Source organism: Hevea brasiliensis, chromosome 11 (genome assembly GCF_030052815.1).
Source record: "Hevea brasiliensis isolate MT/VB/25A 57/8 chromosome 11, ASM3005281v1, whole genome shotgun sequence".
Lineage (NCBI taxonomy): Eukaryota > Viridiplantae > Streptophyta > Magnoliopsida > Malpighiales > Euphorbiaceae > Hevea > Hevea brasiliensis.
In genome coordinates, this window is record NC_079503.1 from 12,379,556 (window position 1) to 12,394,169 (window position 14,614).

The following is a 14,614-nucleotide window of genomic DNA, read 5'->3' on the forward strand; positions in this document are numbered from 1 at the left end:
TATCAGGCTTGGTTCGGTAAGATTCCTAATGTTCATCATTTTCGCGTGTTTGGATGTGTAGCACATGTAAAAGATGTAACTCCTAATCTTACTAAATTAGCTGATAGAAGTAATCAAGCAATAATGCTTGGTTATGAAAGTGGAACTAAAGCCTACAGGTTATTTGATCCAAGCCAGAACAAAATCATTGTGAGTCATGATGTAGTATTTGAGGAAGGAAGAAAATGGCAATGGAACAATGATCCAGTGGAGAGAATAAAGGAAGCCGAAGAATTTACTGTAAATTTCAACAAACAGGCAGTAAATCCTTCAGAAGCAGAAACTCCTTCAGAAGTAGCAACACCATCAACTCCAAGCTCGATCTCCTCACCTAGCACGCAGTCACAAAGCTCAAACTCAAGTTCCAGTTCGAGCCATCCTCAAAAATACAAATCTCTTCAAGAGATTTATGATAATACTCGAGAAATAGAAGAAGCCAGCCTATGTTTCTTTCTTTAGAGGAAACCACTTCTTTTGAAGAGGCCTCTAAGAATGAAAATTGGAGAAGCACAATGGAGCAGGAGATTGCCTCAATTCAGAAAAATGGTACATGGGTACTTACAGATCTGCCAAAGGGTCACAAGCCAATCGGTTTGAAATGGGTGTACAGGTTAAAAAAAGATCCAAATGGCAAGATTGTAAAGCACAAAGCCAGATTAGTGGCAAAGGGCTATGTGCAGAGACAAGGCATAGACTACAACGAGGTGTTTGCACCAGTTGCAAGACTTGAAACTATAAGGGTCTTATTGGCGATTGCGGCTCAAAAAGATTGGGAGGTTCATCATATGGACATTAAAACGGCGTTCCTGAATGGTGAATTGGAAGAGGATGTTTACGTCGCACAGCCAATTGGATATGAAGACAAGAAAAACCCATATAAAGTCTTGAAATTACATAAAGCTTTATATGGGTTAAGGCAAGCACCTAGAGCATGGAATTCGAAGCTTGATGGGTATTTAAAGGCACTTGATTTTGAACAGTATCCGCATGAACATGCTCTTTACAAAAGAAAAGTTGAAGAAAAAATTATGATTGTTGGTGTCTATGTAGATGATCTCATTTTCACAGGTGAAAATCGAAATGTCATCAACAAATTTAAGTTAGAGATGCAGCAGAAGTTTGACATGACCGATCTCGGATTATTGAGTTTTTATCTCGGCATTGAGGTTAAACAGACTGCAACCTCAATTTCTGTTTGTCAAACAGGTTATGCCAAGAAGATTTTGGAGAAAATGGGAGTGGGGGAGTGCAATCCGTGCAAGCTTCCCATGGAACCAAGAACAAAGTTGAGCAAAGTTGTCGAAGGTGAAACGATAGTTGATACAACGTTGTACAGGAGCATAATTGGAAGTCTTAGATATCTGGTTAATACAAGACCAGATATCACTTTTTCTGTTGGTGTCTTGAGCAGATTCATGGAGAAGCCTACGACAACCCACATGGCAGCAGTAAAACAAGTCCTACGGTACATCAAAGGTACTTTGAACATTGGTTGTGTTTACTTGAAGAAACAATCAGATATGGATCTTGTTGGTTACTGTGATAGTGACCTTGCTGGTGATATAGACGACAGAAAAAGTACAACTGGAATTCTATGTTTTCTTGGTAGCAGTCCAGTAACTTGGGTCTCGCAAAAACAAAGAGTTGTAGCATTGTCGTCGTGTGAAGCAGAATACATTGCTGCTACTGCAGGTACTTGTCAAGGAATCTGGCTAAGGAAAGTGGTTAGTACAGTTGAAGGTACAGAAGTGAAAGCAACACTCAAAGTGGACAACAAATCAGCCATAGCTCTTGCTAAAAATTCGGTATATCACGATAGGAGTAAGCACATCGATATTCGATATCATTTTATTCGTGATTGTGTGCAGGCTGGAAGCATTGATTTGGTGTATGTTAATACTGAAGTTCAATAGGCTGATATGTTAACAAAGCCTTTAGGAAGGCAAAGGTTTGAAGAGCTACGAGAGAAGTTAGGCATGAAGGCAATCGGTCAAAAAGAATAAACAAGTTTAAGGGGAGTGAATGTTGAAGCTAATTAAACTTGTTTTATTTTTTTTTTTGTTTTGTACGTTGTACAGCATAGGAAGAATTATTTGTTTTTTTTTTTGCAAATAAAGAGTCAAACTCCAGTAGGAGTAATAATAGGAGTTTAGTTAATATTAGATCTGGTCAGCTATATGGGAGAGGTTTTAGGAGTTATATGTGCCACTTCCTCCTATTTTGTAGATCCACTTTGTTGAATTTTAATATAAAAATCAGTGTGCTATCTGTGTAAAAGATAGATCACCATAAAAAAGAGTTAAATTAATTGTGTTGCTCTCTTGTTGTTATCCTGTTTTCTTGTCTACACACTATCATCCTGCCCCTCCCCTCAAGCTGAAGTTAGGGACAAGTCCACCAATCCTAGCTTGGAAATGAAAGAGGGAAACAGAAGGCAACCCAAGCATTTTGTAAATACATTAGCAAGTTGAGCTTTGGAGGACAAATGCATTGTTTTGATGAACCCTTTCAACAAGTGATCTTGAACTAAATGTCAATTTATCAAAATGTTTAGTTCTTTCATGAAAAACTGGGTTAGCAACAATACATAAGGCTACTTGATTGTCACAATGAAGAGGAATAGGCATAGGAACTGATAAATGGAAATCACAAAGGAGACAAGATAGCCATGGGAGTTCACAAACAGTAGAAGCCATGCTTCTATAGTTTGCCTCTGCAGAAGATCTACTAACAGTGGATTGCTTCTTTGATTTCCAAAAAATGAGTGACTGACCAAGAAAATACAAAATCCAGTAACTGGATTCCTTATCTCTATGCAAGATGCACAATCTGCATCACAATAAGCAAAAAGGGACAAAGAGTTGTTGGCTGGGAAGAATAAGCCTTTATATAGACAACCCTTAAGGTATTTAAGCACACAGCATCCCAATGAGATTGCTTTGGAAGCTGCATAAACTGGTTGAGTTAGTGTACAACAAAAGTAATGTCAGGTCTGGTCATATTCAAATAGAGGAGTTTCCCAACTAACATTTTGTAACTTTTAGGCTCAGGAAATGGAGTACCACCTTTTATAGTAAGCTTAAGTTTTCTGGCTAAAGGAACTTTAGTTGGTATAGCAGACATTAAACCAGTATCTTTGAAAATATCTAGTATGCATTTAGACTGACAGAGAAATAAACCAGCAGGAGATCGTGCAATTTCTAAGCCTAGGAAAAACTTTGGATATCCTGGGTCTTTAATGGTGAACTTTTGATGTAAATATGATTTAGTAGTAACAATATCACTCTAACAAGCACCAGTAATGAGGACATCATCCACATACTCAATAAGGGCCTAAAAGTGAGAACCATATGATTTCAAAAATAAGCAATGGTCATGAGCAGATTGAGAAAAACCAAAAGCCTTAAGCTAAGAAGTAAACTCCTTGTTCCATTGTCTGCTTGTTTGTTTAAGGCCATAGAGAGATTTCCGTAGCCTACATACTTGGCCTGGTTGAGCTTTAATATAGCCTTAGGGAGGGAGCATGTAAAGTTCTTCATCAATAAAAATATGTAAGTAAGCATTATTAATGTCTAATTAATGAATTGGCCAATGCTTATTAGAAGTAAGTGCTAAAAATGATTTGACAGTAACCATTTTAGCCACGAGAGAAAAGCTCCAGCTGATTAAAACCCTTTGCAACCAACCTAGCCTTGTACCTATCTATGGTACCATCTTGCCTATTTTAATTTTGTAAACTCATTTGGAAGCTATGGGTTTCTTATGAGTGTCTACACTCCGCAATAAAATTGAGTAGTAGAAATCAAACATAAACACTTATTGCAAATAGCTAGGTCCTTGATGTTTCAATCTGGTTTACCCAGAAAATTTTGGGGCGAATCTATATTACATGCTACCTGCATTTTAAATAGACTACCTAGTTCTTTACTCAATTGGCAAACCCCGTATGAATTGTTATAGAAAAAGCCCTATGATTATCTATTTTTGAAAAATTTTGGTTGTCTTTGCTATGCAACTTATGTCAAACCTCACAAAAATAATTTTGATCTAAGAGCCTTGAAATGCATTTACCTTGGTCATGCTACATGTCATAAAGCCTTCAAACTATTTGATTTAGACATTGTGTGCATTTTTAGAGATGTTATCTTCTATGAGCTCACTTTTCCATTCCTTTCTCAACCTTCTTCTCCTTCCTCTCTACCACTCCCATGTCTTTTTCCTATTCCTGATGTTTCCAATCTTACCAATCCCTACAGTCCTCCTCCCTTTTTACCTTTTGCTTCATTTAGTCCATTTTTTCATGACTCCCTTGATCCTTCCTCTACTCACATTGACACATCTTCACCTATTATTCCTACTATTCCCTCTCCTCCTCCATTGAGAAAGAGCACTTAAATTTCTTCTAAACCATCTTGGTTGCAGGATTTTATTAGTAGTGTGCATTTGTCAGATTCTGTTTCAGCTACCGATAATGCATCTACTTGTCCAAATGTTTTCGCAAGTATTTCGAACACTTCCATTACCTTATCTAATAGTTTCAATAAGAATTATGTTGATTTTATTGCTATGATTAAAGAACCTACTTCTTATGCTCAAGCTAAGACAGATCCTAATTGGGTTCAAGCTATGGCTCAAGAGTTGAAAGCTTTGGAAGATCACTAAACATGGGAATTGGTGCCTCATCCCACTCATAAGAAACCCATAACTTCCAAATGGGTTTACAAAATTAAACATAGGCAAAATGGTACCATAGATAGGTATAATGCTAGGTTGGTTGCAAAGGATTTTAATTAGCTAGAAAGAGTGGATTACACTGATAGCTTTTCTCTTGTGGCCAAAATGGTTACCGCTGGGTTATTTTTAGCATTTAATTCTAATAAACATTGGCCAATTCATCAATTAGACATTAATAATGCTTACTTACATGGTTTTATTGATGAAAAACTTTACATGCTTCCTTCCCAAGGCTATACTAAAGCTCAACTAGGCCAAGTGTGTAGGCTACAGAAATCTCTCTGTGGCCTTAAACAAGCAGGCAGACAATGGAATAAGGAGTTTACTTCTCAGCTTAAGGCTTTTGGTTTTTCACAATCTGCTCATGACCATTGCTTATTTGTGAAATCATCTGGTTCTCACTTTTAGGCCCTTATTGTGTATGTGCATGATGTCCTTATTACCGATGCATGTGAGATTGATATTGTTACTACTAAATCATATTTACATTAAAAGTTCACCATTAAAGACCTGGGATATGCTAAGTTTTTCCTAGGCTTATAAATTGCATAATATCTTGCTGGTCTGTTTCTCTATCAATCCAAATACATATTAGATGTCCTCAAAGATACTGGTTTCCAACTAAAGTTCCTTTACCCAGAGGACTTAAGCTTACTGCAAAAAGTGGTACGCTATTTCCTAAGCCTAAAAAGTACAAAAGGTTAGTTGGGAAACTCCTCTATTTGAACATGACCAGACTTGACATTACTTTTGTTATACAATAACTTAGTCAATTTATGCAACTCTTAAAGCAATCTCATTGGGATACCACTATTTAGGTGCTTAAATACCTTAAGGGCTGCCCATATAAAGGCTTATTCTTCCCAGCCAACAATTCTTTGTCCCTTTCTACTTATTGTGATGCAGATTGGAGATCTTGTATAGACACAAGGTAGTCAGTTACTGGATTTTGTATATTTCTTGGTTAGTCACTCATTTCTTACAAATCAAAAAAGCAATCCACTGTTAGTCGATCTTCTACAGAGGCAAAATATATAAGCATGGCTTTTACTACTTGTGAACTCCGATGGATAACTTATCTCCTTCATGATTTCCATTTATCAGCTCCTGTGCCTATTCCTCTTCATTATGACAATCAGGCAACCTTACATATTACTGCTAACCCTATTTTTCATGAAAGAACTAAACATTTGGACATAGATTGCCATTTAATTTGAGATCAATTGTTGAAATGGTTCATCAAACCAATGCATTTGTCCTCCAAAGCTTAACTTGCAAGGTTGTAAGATTCTTGCCTTAATTTATATCTTCTTAGCCAAAGGCCACCCAATCAATTGCATTGAGTTTGAGTTCTTAGAGAAAGCTCTAGGGTAAAAAGTAACTATTGTTGTCTCACCAATCCTAGAGCAATCATTCTAGACCTTTTAAGGTGAAATCTTAGCATGCATTTGAAAAGAGAAATGATCTAGGCATTCTTTGAATTTTAAATTCACATTTTAGTCTTAGCCAACCTTATTTAAAAATATCCCTATGAAACCATGAAACCATTTTTAGCCTACATTTATTGTCTTTTATTTCTTTGCACCCACAATACTACCTAGCCATTAACCTAAACACTTACCTATCCTTCATAAGAATAATTCTTTAAGAGATAGATACACTATAAATACTAATAAGAAAAGGAAAAAAAAGAAAAAAATAGAGAAAAATATAAAAAAAGAAAAAAAATATAATAATTAGATGGGAGAAGTAACTAAATTAAAGATGTTAGCAAATTCAATCATGGTATGTAAAGTAATTAACTACCCAAGTACACAAACAAAGGAGTTTGGGGGTGAATTAAAAGGGATAATTGTAATTCAAAATTAATGTTATTTATGTAGTCCCTCCAAAAGCTTCAAAGTTATATGCTAGCATTAGTGATTTATTGTAAAGTTCTTCCTCCCATTTGATTCAACAAATAAAGAAAAATAAGAAAAAAAAATCTGTGTATCTTGATGTTTTAATAATTTTATTGTTCTCATACTTTATTACCTTTATCCTATCCTTGTTAGCCACATTATTATCCTCTTAGCCCCATTATAACCCTTAAAAGTCCTTTTGATATTTTGATAGTATTTTGTTACATTAGTGAAGATTGGAATAAGAGGATTGCATATGTGATTGGGATATCATTCATCCATTCATTTATTTCCATCATTATTTGTGACACTTTAGTCTATGGATTGCTTTAAAGTCTATTTGGGAATGATTTCTCTTTGCAATTGATTAGTTTGGGCTTGATAATGCGGACAATTGACCTAAGGTTAAGCAGTGATAGCTTTGATAAAGATTGAATTCTTTGTACCTTGAAAGTGAGTATATGGTTTGTTGGTAGCTAAAGGTAAGCTTGAGAGCTTGGATAGGTAGTTTTCATAAATCTAAGGAAGGTGCCCTAATTATATTAATTATTTTTAATTTGCTTGAGGACAAGCAAAGGTTTGAGTTTGGGAGAATTTATTGTACTCATTTCATATAGGCATTTTAGGGTAGTTTTACATCCATTTTGCCCTTATTATTTAAGTGTTTTTATGTTTTTAGTCTTTATTTTAGTTAAATTGTTAATTTTAGTTAGTTGATATTTTATTTTTGTAATTTTGGTGTTTTTAATATGTTTTTATGGTAAATTGAAGGTTAATGATACATTAAGAGATAATTTGGAGAAATTTAAAAGCTTGAAAAATGGAAAAAAAGTTGAAAAAAAATTAAATTTTGAAATCCAAGCTTGCCGAGATTTACTTGAGAAGTTGCTTATGAATTTTGGAAACAAAACCTGCCAAGAATTGCATGAGATGTTGTTGAAAATATTGCTTATGGCATGTCGCATGCTTAAGGTACAACTTAGGTCAAGCTGAAGGCAAGTGCAGCAGAAATGCACTAAAAAGTAAGACCCTGCTGAGATTTGCTGAAGAAACTGCTTAACCCTGTGTCGCTAGGCAGTGCAGCGCCTAGACCCTTACTTGAGATATTGCTTAGGGTTAAGCAACTCTATCAGTAAACACTTTAGAATGCAAAATTACATGTGGACCTAGAAATTTTTATACCTCATCTCCTATCCATTCGTTTATCCTTATTCATTTTTAGACCTACTTTAGGGCAGCTTTTGGGACTATGTAAAAGTATCATTATCTAGTTTTTACCCTAAGGAGAAAGAAAGAGAAATATATAATAAAGAAAAGGAAAGAAAGGGAGATGCCATTGATTTCTCTGGGAAAGTAGCTGCTAAGACGTCTAGAGTTGCAAAACCTTGACATCTTCGATTTTTCCACCTGAGTTTTTCTATTTTTTAGCTTAATTTTATATTTCTCTCTTCTTCTTCATCATTTTCTCTTATAAATATTACCATAAGTGAGTAGAAATTCTAGATTTCAAAGTTAGAAACTATGTTTTGGATTAATATGTAGATTTAGATTGGTTTATTATGAACTTTTATACAAATATGAGTTTTGATTCCTTCCCTTGTGTGCCTATTTACTTGCCTAAAGTTAGTACCCATTGGGTATTATCTTAATCTTTGGTTGAATGATCGAAAGGTGAAAATTATTAATAGATAAGTAAGGATTAGAACTTCAAATTACCTAGATTTATAAATAAACTAGGGTTTAAGATGATTTATTGATTGGTTATAAAACTTAATGGGTTTTTAAGTAAATCAAATATCATATGAAAATAGGTTTAGTTTTCTTGAAGTACCCTTTGATTTGCTTGAAAAAGATATCAAAGGACTTTACAATCAATCACTTTCAAACTCTATTTTCTCTTAAAATTAGATGAACAAAGACAAATCTCAATTAATTTGTGCATAAACCCCAACTTTGAAATCATTTTCATCATTAATTAGTCTTTGATTTTAATTACCTATTGCTAATTTAGTTTAATTACATCTAGATTAAAAATTTATTTGTTTTGCTATTTTGATTAGATTTATCAATTTCATTAAGTTTATTTACATTTGCATTTTATTTTATTAATCAGTAGTCCAAATAATTGCTTTATTCATAGTTTGGTAATCAAATGCAAATTCTCGTGAGAACGATACTTGACTTATCACTTTATTACTTGATACAGCCCGTATACTTGTGAATTCCTACATCAAGTTTTTAACACCGTTGTTAGGGATTTGATTTTTGTTTGATATTGGATGATTGTTTGTTTGGTTAATTTGGGTATTTTTTATTTTTAGTTTTAGTTTCTTTTACCATTTTACTTTGAGAATTTGTTTATTTTGTTTTTCAGGTACTTTTATTTTATGAGAAAAACAAAAGGTGAAAAAAATTAATTTATTCTTTGACCCAAAAATAAAAAAGATAGCTAGTGCCTTAAGAGCATAAGTTAAGAGGAGAAAAGCAAAATTTAGAGCTCATAAAAAACAACAAAGAGAATAAGAGCAAGAGCAACAACAAAAGCAATGGCTAATAATAATAACAACAATGCCAACAACCATTCTGTAAAGGATCATGCCTATCCTAACATTGTGGATTTCATGCCTAGTATCACAAGTCCAATAGTAGAAGCTAATAACTTTGAATTGAAGCCTACACTTTGTTAGATGGTACAATAATCACCATTTGGGGGAGGTCCAAGTGAAAGTCCATATGCGCATTTGGCACACTTTTTGGAGATCAGTGATATGTTGAAGATAAATGGAGTTTCTAATTATACAATTCAACTCAGATTGTTTCCTTTTTCTCTGAAGGATCGAACTAGAGAGTGGCTACATTCTTTGCCACTGGTTCTATCACAACATGGGATGAACTTTCTCAAGCATTTTTAGCTCAATATTTCCCACCAAGCAAGATAGTTAAGCTAAGAAATGAGTTGACTTCTTTTAAACCTAGAGATGATGAGAGCTTGTATGAAGCATGGGAGAGATACAAGGATTTGCAAAGGAGATGTCCACGCCATGGGATTCCTAAATGGATGCTTGTCCAACATTTTTATAATGGTGTTTCTCCAGCTATTAGGAGCACAATTGATGCATCATCTGGAGGTGATCTTATGCAGAAATCTGAAGATGAAGCTTTTTCTGCTTTTGATAAAATTGCTTATAATAACTACCAGATACCATGAATATGATTAATACTAAGTTTGATGCTTTGATAAAGAAGATGGACAAAATAAGCATGAAAGTAAATTCTTCAATTGGAGGTTTAAGTAATTCAGTAGATGTTAGAGCTGTAAAGGTGAATTATGCTACTAATTTTCCTACATTTCATTAAGACTTTTTAAGTGAACAAGTGGATTATGTGGGGAACTATAATCAAAGGAGGCTTGGTAACCCATTTTCTACAACTTATGATCCGGCATGGAGAAAACAAAAATTTTTCTTTGGGAGGTAGACAAGGACAACACCATAATTTTTAGTAACCTCCTGGATATCAACAATACCAAAATTTTTAGCAAAATTAAGGGCATCCTCCTGGAATTCCTAAACCTCAGAATGCACTTGCTCTACCACAACCACAATAACCTCCACCATAATAAGCACAACCAGATAAGAAATCTAGATTGAAAGCTATGATTGAGACTATGCTAGCCGGCCATCAAAGTTAGCAAGATATGATTTCTCAACTAACATCTAAAGTCGATCAAATGGTAACACATAATAAGATGTTAGAGAATCAAACAGCTTAACAGGCAAGTTCTTCAAATAGTGTCAACACCATATTTTGGCCGATCCCCAAAATCAATAAAACTTTGAAACTGACCTCAGTACTAAGTCTCCTTTCGACAGCTAATCATGTTTTCGATCTCTCTTTGATAGACAGTCACATTTCCGATCTCTCTTTGATAGACAGTCACATTTTCGATCCCTCCTCAAAGAATTGAATCAATGTTAAGTCCTCACATCAGTCAAATCCTTACCAGTCTATTAAATCGCTCACCGATCTCTCCGATCCGTTGTAGTATAAACGAAGTGAACTAGACCTTTTCTTACCAGTTTTATTGCCGATCTCCCTTTCAAAAGTTTAAGAGTTAAGGTTTTAGTCCGGTTTAATGAGGATTTCGATCTTAAATGTTCAAGTCAAATTTCCAATTTTAATCAAGTCCCGTTCAGCATTTCTTCCCTACCGATCTCATGCTCATTGTGCTTTCCGATCTCTCACACTTAGGTTAATAATCATCTTCAGTTATTTCAACATACTCAGACAATCAAGTGTTTAATAATTTAGAAATTTTCCATTCATAACCATTCATCGAACAAAAAGGGCATTCCACTTCATTTCATTTCAAAAAATTTGTACAAGTCATTCGGCTGGGGGATCACCCCCAGCTTGATCTACATTTTGCTCATTTTCTCTCTCACCCTCGGCCTCCTCTTCGCTTTCCTCCTCGCCTTCGGGAGCCAGGTCGGCCATCCAAGAGAAGTCCTCCTCTGGGTAACGCTTTTGGAGCTCGGCCAAGAGATCCTTGTGAGCGTTCACATAGGCACCGGCTATTCCTGTCACCATCTCTTCATCTTTTGCCTTAAGCTCCTCAGCAAGATGAGCGACCTGAGCAGCTTCGTTGGCCCGGAGTGCCTGGACTTCTCTAAGGGCCTGATCCCTCTCAGCCAGAACATGAGTCTGTTCGGCCAGCTTATCCTCATAGTACTTCACCCTCCCCTCAATTTGAGATATGTAATCTTGAGCGGATGAGAGTTGGGATCGGAGGGATGCCACTTCTTGACTCTTCCTTTCGACTTCTTGACTCTTTTTCTCGACCTCCTTACCCAGGCGGTAAGCCTTTTCCCGAACTATGTGCTGGTTCACCAAGCACTCTACATTCAGACTCATGGAGCGGGTTAGGATGTCATCAAGATTGTCCTGAGACAGTCTGTCCCGATCCTCTCGAAGGCAGATGGAAGACCCCAAGACTTTGGCAAAATCGGGGTTCTCCCAACACCCGATTGTTCTCCAAAGAAGTGATCGACTTGGGCGCCACGAGAAGGGGGCCTCGTAGGAGGTCGAGAACGACCCCTTCCGTGCTTGGAGCAATCGGAGGAGGCGAGCCGCTCTTCCTTTGAGGAGGAGATCGGACACTTCGTGATCGGCGGTCCCAAGGTCGGGCGGATCCTTGTATCTCCCGTGTTCATGGCGGGTGTTTGAAGTAGTGCGAACGCTTCATCTCCTTTATTTTCCGGGAAATCTCTCTCTCCTTCTTCCGCGTCCTGGAACCTTCACCACCCGCCATACCTACACAAAAAAGAGGTCAGTGAGATCGCTAAGGTCCAAAGATCTGAGAAATAGAAAATATCGATGCCAAGATCAGAGTCAAGCCCGCGCGCTCGCGTGATCAACTCCATCGTCCAATGATGCAATTTCTAGCGACCGCATCTAAACAGAGTACTTTTGAGTGGCGGCTTGATTCTTGATTCCATCACTATTAGGTTTTCCTCCTTGTTCGTGATAATACGCTCGAATCAAGGGTCCCCGTGCCACCAACTACGGGGAAGTCCTCAAAGCAGTCGGATTTTTGCTCCTCGTAATGAAGAAGCTGCTTCCAATTTTAAGGAGGAGGGGCAGATCAAGTGAAGAGCCCGTGAACAGGCTTCACCGAAGAACTAATGCTCGTCGGTCCTTTCTGGGCGAAGTTACCCCCGTGGGCCTTACGAACACTCCACTGTGAGGTCCCATTCCCCACTTCTGATGTGCCTCTAAGGCTGGGCCAAGATCCGGGCCACGAAGTTAGGGTGAATTGGGCGATGCACACTCTGGTGGAATCTAGACCTCCTCAAGAAGTCATCCAGAGGGAACCGAAGACCTACTTTAACTGCTCCTCTCATATACCATCACTAAGCATTTTCTTCAAAGGAAAGGATCGGCCTGCGATCGCCGTGACACCTGATAAGTTCATGAAAGAATCGGCCTATGTCAGACTCGCTAAACGCATCACAGCATCGATTCTCGCAAGATCGACGTAGCTCGTCCATAGGAAGACCCTCCCTCCCCGGTTAGCGTTGCATGCCTCGGGATGGCGCGACCGCCTCAGCCGAACGAGACCCTGGGGAGTTCTCGCTGTGTGCTCACCGACCACCTCTTCTCGCTAATGGCGCACCATCTAAAACCAATGAAAGGAGGGCCTCGTCGCTTCTCTCGACCTTCGCGCCGCCATTTTCGTTAAAGGAAAAACAAAGAACTTAAAGGTTAAAAGAAGGATTAAACCCTTACCTGAGCTTGAACGAGTCGAAAGAGCTTGGAAAAATCTGGAGAGTTTTGGAATTGCTCGCGAGAGACGTAAAATGGCATAGTAAGAAACCGCTTCAACCCTACCCCCTATTTATACTGCTCGAGCATTTAATGGAATGAAAGAGAATCGCCCGAGCAATCTATGAGTTGCAGGCCATGTGCATTTATCCTCGTGCATGTAATAACCAGAACTGGCTAATGCTGATAGATCGGCTCGTTGATAATTCAAAGATGATAAGATCATAGCCTGAGGTTATAATAAAAGATCAAATTGAGCATGAGATGTTTCAAATCCCAAGAAATAAAATAATAGATTAATATGGAAATAATCCCTCAAAAAGAATAAGCAATAATCTCAAGGCGATCACCTTCCATAAATAATAAATAACCCTAGGAGATCATTGGGAGATCTAGATAATCTAAGAGGAGGGTCGGAAAGGCAAAAGATAGAATGAGAGATCGGAATATAACGGACAAAAAATTTAGGCAAGATAACAAGAACGCTGCAAGCTAACATCTCCAAAAAGAAACACGCCACTTGAGCAGATGCAAACGATGTGCCTAAGAATCGTACTAACAAATCTCCGAGATGCAGAAAATCCCATAAAACAACTCCAGACATCAACCTCCCCGATGACGATCTCTCTTTTTAATGCTCGACGATACCGAAACCTCTGAATCTTTTGACTTTTGGTATTGATACGTGATGTGAATGACATAGGATTGCAGCTACATTTTTTAGCATAAAAAGATAAATGAATTTGTTATGTACTGATGTGTAAGAGTTGGAATTACCGATGCCTTGTTGATGTTCGGAAATAATCGATTACCATGGGTTCGTTTTGATTACAAAAAGAGATAAAGAGGATGATGATTACAATTACTTTAAGACAGAATGAGATATTTTATAATAGATTTTTCAAGAAGACAGATCATTTTTAGAATCTAAAATATTCTAGAATAAAATTGTACTAGCTATCAAATGGTCAAGTATCTTAGTAACGACGCAAGAGGCAAGGAAAATGTAGTATGTAAATCAGAGATTCAGAGATGAGGCAAATAATTAACTGAAATTAAAGAGCTCTTGTGAGTGTTATCCATTTAAGAAAGAGTGACCAGCCTGAGAAATAAACCTAGAATCAAAGGCGTACAGGTGATGAGGAGAAGAACAAGAAGCGCTTGTTGGCAAATCTATCTTGCAAAAATCCATCTTGGCATTGGGCATTGAATGAGTTTTTTGAAAAAGAAGAGCTTTATTTTGTGTGGAGATTATTTTGACCTCTATCTTTTCATATGATTTTTGATTGATTGATTTCATTAGTTTTTATGGAGTTTGGAGATTAGTGGATTAGGACTTCATATGACATTTATGCAAAGATGAGGATAGGAGATGTTTAGGGGAGATTTCTAGGCCACATTGCTTTAGAGAGAGAAGGAGTTTTGCTAAGTGAATATAGCGGTCAATAAATGGAAAAAGAAAACATATGTGAAGAGATGTAAGAAAGTTTGTAAATGCATGTGATAGGTGTCAAAGGATGGAAAATATCTAAAGAGATGAAATGGTAAAAGAAACATAAATGAGTGAAAAAGGTTTGATTTGTGTTTGAGGTGGAAAGGGTTCCTGTATGGCATTA

The 14,614-nt window shown here is 36.9% G+C and overlaps 1 non-coding gene across 1 annotated transcript; it reads right to left on the bottom strand.

Moving 5' to 3' along the window:
- Positions 1-9,615: 9,615 nt before the first annotated feature.
- Positions 9,616-9,722, bottom strand: LOC131171043 (small nucleolar RNA R71). Its single transcript, XR_009141798.1, has one exon. It is a non-coding gene; the product is annotated as a small nucleolar RNA R71 (small nucleolar RNA).
- Between the last annotated feature and the right edge of the window lie 4,892 nt (positions 9,723-14,614).